This window comes from Heptranchias perlo, chromosome 1 (assembly GCF_035084215.1).
Source record: "Heptranchias perlo isolate sHepPer1 chromosome 1, sHepPer1.hap1, whole genome shotgun sequence".
Taxonomy (NCBI): domain Eukaryota; kingdom Metazoa; phylum Chordata; class Chondrichthyes; order Hexanchiformes; family Hexanchidae; genus Heptranchias; species Heptranchias perlo.
Genome location: NC_090325.1, coordinates 80,722,010 through 80,731,222, shown reverse-complemented (window position 1 = coordinate 80,731,222; position 9,213 = coordinate 80,722,010).

Below are 9,213 nucleotides of genomic sequence, written 5' to 3'. Positions count from 1 at the left end.
AAATTATAACTCATTCAAAAATGCAACAGCCTTACTTGCATAAAATAATAACTCCATTTTCATAACTCCAAAAAGCACTTACTGTATTTTACAGTACACCCAGACAACATAACATATATAGTAAGTGTAATAAATGCTTTTAGGCAACAGTGATAAGATGATGGAATGGGAGGGGTTTGGCAAAGACATGAGGCTAGGAAATAGGGGTGAGAGGTGGAACTGGCAGAGATCTAGTGATCTAATTGGCAGGTAGACACATTTTAAATAGGTTTAAAAGAAAATTAAGAACCCTATTCCTGGATTACAGTGGCTGGAAGCTGGCTGCCACAGTGTCACTTTGGCTGGAGAAAGGTGTTAGAGGTCTCCAATGTGCCACCTATCTTCAAAACCAAGTACTGCAGGACTTGGACAAATTAAAATCATTAGAAAAACATGACAGAAAAGCACAAATCACTTACTGTGACAGTTAGCCTGATAAGTGTGACTGGTAGAAAAACATGAAGTATTCCAGGAAGAAAGTGTTACACAACAGGAAGTTTGTACAGATGCAACACTTTAAATCTATTCTAGTGTCGCACACGAGGAGTCAAGACCAAGGGGTGACTTTTGTATCACTATCGCCTCATTTGTGCTTCAAATCGGCAGTAGGGGACTAAAACAGTACACCTGGCTGAAATGTTGACTTATTGTTCAATTTCTGTCCGTTCAGATTTTCAGGCAGACCTCAATGTAGGCGGCCAGAGCGTCCACAGGAAATTGGTAGCACCTCATTAATTAATGCAAATCGGTGTCAAATGATGTAGTTATGATCTCCACTGCCATTTTCATTTCTGCCTGCATTGCTACCAATCACCAGTTCTTGCTCATGAGCGGTACAACTCAGGAGGCAGCTATTTCCAGTGATATTTAAATGGATCCTGAGTGTCCTCTGATGGTGATTTGCTGTATGATGCATGACTTTGCTATGCAACAGGGACAACACTTGGCGCCACTGCTGAAGGAGGAACTTCACCACAATGAGGGAGAGGACACAGGATAACAAGGAAGTGGGATGGGTCCCACAGCCAGAAATCTTCAGCAGCAGCTCATTGAAGAGCACTTTACCTGGACAATCCCTGCTCCTTTACATTAACATCCATATCCAACATCTCTCCTAGTCTGTCCACCCTCAAATAAAGTGCATTGTCCAAAGACTAACTTTGATATTAATGTCAACTAACATTGCAGAGTCACCAGCTACTGTGGAATACACTCTGCAGACAAACATTTCAAAAAGCATTGTCGTTTTAACGCTGACATATATACCATGCCCATCTTTCCCACTTTATGTTTGAATCACCCTGATCAGGTTTCCATCCCGCCACAGTATTGAACTAGCCCTTATTGAAGTCACAAATGACATCCTATGTGACTGACTGTGGTAAACTATCCCTCCACATCCTCCTTGACTTGTCTGCAGCCTTTGACATAGCCCATACTCCTCCAACGCCTCGCCTCAGTTGTCCAGCTGGGTGGGACTGCTGTCGCCTTGTTCCATTCTTATCTACCCTGTCATAACCAGAGAATCACCTGCAATGGCTTCTCTTCCCGCTCCCGCACCATTACCTCTGGAGTCCCACAATGATCTATCCTTGGCCCCGTCCTATTTCTCAGTTACATGCTGCCCCTCAGTGACATCATTCAAAAATAAAATGACAGATTGCACATCTATGCTGACGACATCCAGCTTTACTTCACCACCACCTCTCTTGACCCCTCCACTGTCTCTGATTTGTAATGCTGCTTGTATGACATCCAGTATTGGATGAGCAGTAATTTGCTCCAATTAAATATTGGGAAGACCGAAGCCATTGTCTTTGATCCCCGTCACAAACTCCATTCCCTAGCCACCGACTCCATCCCTCTCCTTTGCCACTGCCTGAGGCTGAACCAGACCATTCACAACCTTGGAATCCTATTTGACCCTGAGATGAGCATCCAACTCCATTTCCTCCGATCACCAAGACCACTTCCACCTCTAACATCACCTGTTTCTGTCCCTGCCTCAGCTCATCTGCTGCTGAAACACTCATCTATGCTTTTGTTGCCTCTAGATTCGACTAGTCCAGTGCTCTCCTGGCCGGCCTCCAACTTTGCACCCTTCATAAACTTGAGCTTATCCAAAACTCTGCTGCCCGTAACCTAACTTGCACCAAGTCTTGTTCACCCATCACCCCTGTGCTCGCTGACCTACATTGGCTCCCGGTCCTGCAGCTCCTCCAATTCTTGCCTCTTGCACATCCCCGATTTTAATCACTCCACCATTGGCAGCAATGCCTTCAGCTGCCTAGGACCTAAGCTCTGAAATTCCCTCCCTAAACATCTCAACCTCTCTACCTTTCCTCCTTTAAGGCACTCCTTGAAACATACCTCTTTGACCAAGCTTTTGGTCACCTGTCCTAACATCCCCTTATATGGCTTGAAGTTAAATTTTGTTTGATAATGCACCTGTGAAGCGCCATGGGATGTTTTACTACGTTAAAGGTGCTACCTAAATGTAAGCTGTTGTAATTGTCAACCTGGTGTGAGCCCCTAGTACCTATTCAAATTCTTCTATGAGCTGCTCATCCAGTGGCTGTAGCAGGGTAGGTGGAAGGCTGTTGTGGTTCAGGAGTTGCTAGTGGTTGACACTTCTAGGAGCTGGGGCCTGACAGAAAATGATTACATCTTCTGGAACGGTTGGGCACAGCAGGCTTTCTGGCACCAGGATGAAAATTGGCTCGGGGCCGTAAGGGTCCAAACGTGCAGTCATTGTAAGAGATGGCAACATGTGCCATTCCAATTGCATAAATGCCCTTGCATGAAGGCTGTGGTTCAGATCTCCTTCTGATCTGTAGGACATGCCTAATCCAAATGAAGCCCATATCCATTCAGTCTCTCAGTCCAAGGCAGAGGAGATGGTTGTGCCGAGTCTGCATGGCCCCAGGATGAAATACTATTACAGGAGCCACAGACTCCTGAAGGGAGGGTCCAGCTGCAGCATCCATGGAGATGACCACACACTCCATGGTTGATTGTAGAGTGTTGATGCTATGCAGCAGAACCCCACACAAGTTGGTAGTGGATATCTCCACACTCTCCAAAACGTTACGGAAGCTCCCTAGCAGGCAGTTTAACACAGTCAGCAATTGCAGGTGTACATAAACCATCTCTCCTTTAAAGGCTGGGCTAATAAAGTCTGCCACCGGTAATTTCTGTAGGGGTTCCGTTACTAGGACATTAGCATAAGATCAGTGGAAACCTTGGGGGAAATATCTAGCAGTGTTCCTAATTTCCCAGGATGCATCAATATCAGTGCTGGGAAATATATTAGTTTCTAGCAGTTTCTGCTCAGTTTTTCAAAATTATTTGAAAAGCTAAAGGTCAAATTTCAAAAGTTTCATTCATGTAAAGTTAGAGTTCTTTTGTGTGCTTGTGTGTGGAAGTGTTACTTATTGTAGCTTTTGTGTTCCATAAATTTTAGAAAGCACATTTAAACAGTTTCACTTCATGCCAATGTTCGTTCAGTTTTCAAAAAAGTCAAGTTTTGAAGCCAGCTGTTGACTGTTAGAAAAGGTAAGTGTTCTAATTGCTTGTACCAGAGACAGCGATTCTAATTTCTAACAGGGCGGGGGCTGGGGCAAGGGGACAGAGAGGGAGGGGGCAGTGAGAGAGAGGGAGGGAAGTAGTTTCTTTCCTCCCTCTAATTTGAGTGATTGTGGAAGTGATGAGAAGTGAATGGCTGAGGACATTTTCTCTGCAACTCCCACCTCAAATGCTCCTTCTCCCACCACCTGAACAAAAGAGAAAGAGAAGCAGAAGACAAAAAGGAAGCATAAAGTGAAAGAAAAAGAGAAGCAGAAGAACTGCGCTGTGACTATTGCCAAGGACAAACGCATGCACACTCGGGCCCAGAGTATGTTGGGTCGCGCATGCACATTGTAGGTCATCAACCGCCCTGGCTGCTGTTTACTAAAAGCACGGACCGGAGGCCGAGCACCAACAATGCAGCCGATGCAGGTAGTTATTTGGGTGGAGGAAAGCAGAGCCCGGAGGAAGGGGGGAGCAGAAGCAGAAGGGGAGAAGCAGGGAGGGAAGGAGGAGCAGAAGCAGCAGGGGTAGGGGGGAGCCCGGAGGGAGCAGGGCAGGGGAGGAGGGGATGTGATCCAGGTCTAAGGAGGGGGTAAGAGAGGGAGAACGTGGTCCAGACGGGGCGTTCTCCTCCCCCTGTTAGACCTGGATCACGCTCTTGAGCATGAAAAGCAGCGAGTTGATTTCTTGGAAAGCCCAGCTCATGCGCGGCAAGTGATGTCATCGGACATGGTGTCAATATTCACTTTGTAATGTAAAAGGTGAACCCCCCACCCCCCGCTACTTTCTACCCGGTTAAACCTGAAAAAAATCCATGACCCACACACAATGCTCCATCAGTCACTGCTCTCTCCCACAGTGTTTGATTTGACGCGAGTGATTAGTGACAGTGTGTGTACTTCCGTTTTTCGATCGACACGTGTCGTCCTCCTGTTCATGCTCCAGGCCACCCGATGACATCACTCTCAGCGCATGCTAAAAAGCTACGGCTCCACTGGTGACCTCACTTCCAATTACATCACCCTCACCCGTTCTCATTGAATGAAATGTGCCTCACGAAACCAAGCTTGCAGCTCAAATTATGTAAACTAGTCAATGCTGTGGATTTGTCAAATTCAACCTCACAGAGAAACGGTTATAGCCTCCCGCGTGATCTTGCAGTGCCCATTCATGGGGCCACGAATTGGAAGGAGCCCATAAGTCAATTACTGGGTTGGCCTGGTGTGGAGTGTTTTCAGAGTCAAAGCGAGGTGGGAGGCTGCTCAATGTGGAGGCCGCTCAATGTGGAGGCCTCACTCCTCCACCAGACAGGGGAGTTTTTATCAGATCATGCTGATGGCATTCAACAAGGTTCCACATAAGAGACTTAACAAAAATGAGAGCATATGGAATTGGAGGCAACCTATTGGCTTGCCCTCCACACCTGGACATCAGTTTGTCGATGCTCCAAGCAGACTCCACCTTATCCCACCACGGGACCTCTGACTTTAACCTTGGATCCTTGCTATTGTCTCCTCTATTCCCCATTTATTACCAGGATATATCTATCCTAATCTCGCTATGTAACCATGCCTATGTAACTTGAGTTTCCCTGTGTCCATTCGCATGTGTGTTTTTGCTGCTGCTCCAGACCAGAGCCCATCGCTTCTATTTTCTCTTTACCCCTCCAAGGCCCCTCTCTCCTGTCCTCATGCCTCCTTTCATTTATCCCCTCTTGAGTACTATGCCCCCTCCCAAATCCCTACCCCAAGCCTTCAGCTCGCCTCGACCTTCCTACTCTCCCGCCGCCATCCCAAGTTTCACTCTTAGAAAAGCCTACAGCGTCCCTCTGTGCCTCTCTTGAGATCCTCCGAAGGGCCCATCGAAGCACTCGTCGCTGCCTCTTCACGAGCAGCAATCCCAACTGCCCCATCCTACTCTCTCACTGACTTTCCCAGCCAGCATGCCCGCTGCGGGCTAATCTTGCTAATCTCCTTCCTGTCCCACTCCTCCCAGCGCTGACCCTGTGGACTCTGCCAGGGAATCAGTTATCACTGCCCCTCTTCGCATCTCCCTCCAGAATGTCCGTTCATTTGTGAATAAGGCCTTTGCCACCCATGAGCTTATTATGGATGATTGCATCAACATCATGGCCTTGATGGAAACCTGGCTGACGGGTGATGACACTTTCCCCCTTAATGAAGCCTGTCTGCCTGGCTATATCCTCCACCACTTGCCCTGCCCAGACCGCCACGTTGGCAGTGTGGCCCTCATCACCAAATCACACCTTGGTCTGTCCCCCTACTCCTTAGGCTCCTTCTCCTTCTTTGAGCACCTTGTTTCACCCCTCTCACCTATCCTTTAAAATCCTCAGTCTCTACCACCCACCCAAGTACGTCAAGTTTCTCAACGTAATATCTTCACTGCTTTCCTCCCTCAGCCTCTGCACCGAGCAACTTCTCCTGTGTTTTCAACCTCAATCTCAACTCATCATGCACTCTCTCCTCTGAGTTCACTGCCCTCCTATCCTCCCTTAATCTCTCCCTCTGTATAAACTCCCCTATCCAAAATCACGGCTGCCCCCTCGACCTTGCCATCTCACGTGGCCTCTCTACTCCCATCATATCAATCACGGATGCAGCCATCTCTGATTATTTACTTGTATCCCTCTCCACTCACATCCCCCTTCCTCCTCCAAACCCCACTTCCTTCTGTGTTTGCCCCTGGAAAAAATTCTTCCTCCAAGTCACTTACAACGGCACTTTCAAATTCCCAACTGTCTAGCCTTTGGCCCTCCATTCACCATGACATTCTTGCAGCTACCAATCTGCTCAATCACACCCTCACCTCCACATTCGATGCCCTTGTCCCCACTAAAACCATTACTCTCTCACCCTGGTCATTCCCCCTGGTACGGCCCTCATCTCCGCTCCCTTACGTCCAAGGTATGCAGACTTGAACGTTTATAGCAGACAACTGGTTTAGCCATTCGTCGCCAGATCTGGCTGGACCACACAAAGTGTTATCTGGTCCTGCTCTCCTCTGCCAAAACAGCTCACTATTCCAGGATCATCCTGGAATGCAAAGATAATGTACGTCTTAAACCCCTCTCCCCTGCCTCCTCCACCCTCACCTCCAACAACGTGTGAGGAGCTCATGGGCTACTTTGTCACTAAGATTGAGACCATCCGTTCAGCTGCCTCTGACACTTCCCTCCCTTCTGTTAGCCCACCAAGCCAAACTTTGCCTACGGTTCCCCCCTGCCCTAGCTCTGAACTTGCATTTTCTCTCCTATCTCCCTTCATGCCCTCTTCGAGCTCATCTTGAACATGAGACCCATCTCCTGCTCCCTCAACCCTATTCCCACCAAACTGCTAACCACCCAACTTCCATTCCTTGCCCCCATGTTAGCAGATAATGTTAATGGTTCCCTCTCCTCAGGTACTGTCCCCCTCCCCTTTAAATCTGTCATCATCCCCCTGCTCAAAAAGCTCACCCTTAATCCCACTGTCCTTACAAACTACTGCCCCATCTCCAACCTCCCTTTCCTCCCCAAAGTCCTTGAATGTGTTGTCACCTCCCAAATCCGTGCCCATCTTTCCCACATGTTTGAATCCCTCCAATCAGATTTTTGTGCCTGCCACAGTACTAAAACGGCCCTTGTCAAAGTCACAAATGACATCCTATGTGACTGTGACCATGCTAAACTATCCTTCTTCATCCTTCTCGACCTGTCTGCAACCTTTGACACGGTTGACTACACCATCCTTCTCCAATGCCTCTCCTCTGTCGTCCAGCTGGGTGGGACTGCGCTCGCCTAGTTCCAATCTTATCCATCCAGACATAGCGAGAGAATCACCTGCAATGGCTTAAAAACATAAGAAATAGCAGAGTAGGCCATACGGCCCCTCGAGCCTGTTCCGCCATTCAATCACATCATGGCTGATCTTCAACCTCAAATCCACTTTCTTGCCTGATCCCCACATCCCTTGATTCAAAAATCTATCTCAGCCTTGAATACACTCAACAACTCAGCATCCACAGCCCTCTGGGGTAGAGAATTCCAAAGATTCACAACCCTGAGTGAAGAAATTCTTCCTCATCTCAGTCTTAAATGCCAACCCCTTATCCTGCAACTATGCCCTCTAGTTCTAGACTCTCCAGCCAGGGGAAACAACCTCTCAGCATCTACCTGGTCAAGCCCTCTCAGAATCTTATATGTTGCAATGAGATCACTTCTCATTCTTCTAAATTCGAGAGAGAATAGGCCTGTTCTAGTCAACCTCTCCTCATAGGACAACCCTCTCATCCCAGGAATCAATCTAGTGAACCTTCGCTACACCACATCTATGGCCAGTATATCCTTCCTTAGATCAGGAGACCAAAACTGTACACAGTGGTCCAGATGACGTCTCACCAAAGCCCTGTACAATTGTAGTAAGACTTCCTTACTTTTGTATTCCCAACGCCCTTGCAATAAAGGCCAACACACCCGGACGTCCTATCGTATCAGGCAACGGAACCCTGTGTGAGAACCTCTCTGGATACGTCGAGGGCATCCTGAAACCCATCGTACAGGGAACCCCGAGCTTCTGTTGCGACACTACAGACTTCCTACAAAAACTCAGTACCCACGGACCAGTTGAACCAGGAACACTTCTCACCACGATGGACGTCTCGGCACTCTACACCAGTATCCCCCACGATGACGGCATCGCTGCAACAGCCTCAGTACTCAACACCAACAACAGCCAATCTCCAGACGCCATCCTACAACTCATCCGCTTCATCCTGGATCACAATGTCTTCACCTTCGATAACCAGTTCTTTACCCAAACACACGGAACAGCCATGGGGACCAAATTCGCACCCCAATACGCCAGCATTTTCATGCACAAGTTCGAGCACGACTTCTTCACTGCACAGGACCTCCAACCAACGCTATATACCAGATACATCGACGACATTTTCTTCCTATGGACCCACGGCGAAGAATCACTGAAGAGACTACACGATAACATCAACAAGTTCCATCCCACCATCAAACTCACCATGGACTACTCCTCAGAATCAGTTTCTTTCTTGGACACACAAATCTCCATCAAAGACGGGCACCTCACTCTACCACAAGCCCACAGACAACCTCACGATGCTCCACTTTTCCAGCTTCCACCCCAACCACGTCAAAGAGGCCATCCACAATGGACAGGCCCTACGAATACACAGGATCTGTTCAGACGAGGAGGAACGCGATGGACACCTGCAGACGCCCAAAGACACCCTCGTAAGAACGGGATATGACGTTCGACTTGTCGATCGACAGTTCCGACGGGCCACAGTGAAGAATCGCATAGACCTCCTCAGAAGACAAACATAGGACGCAACCAACAGAGTACCCTTCGTCGTCCAGTACTTCCCCGGAGCGGAGAAACTACGCCATGTTCTCCGCAGCCTTCAACATGTCATCGATGACGACGAACACCTTGCTAAGGCCATCCCCACGCCTCCACTACTCGCCTTCAAACAGCCACCCAACCTCAAACAGACCATCGTTCGCAGCAAATTACCCAGCTTTCAGAACAGCATCCACGACACCACACAACCCTGCCACGGCAACCTCTGCAA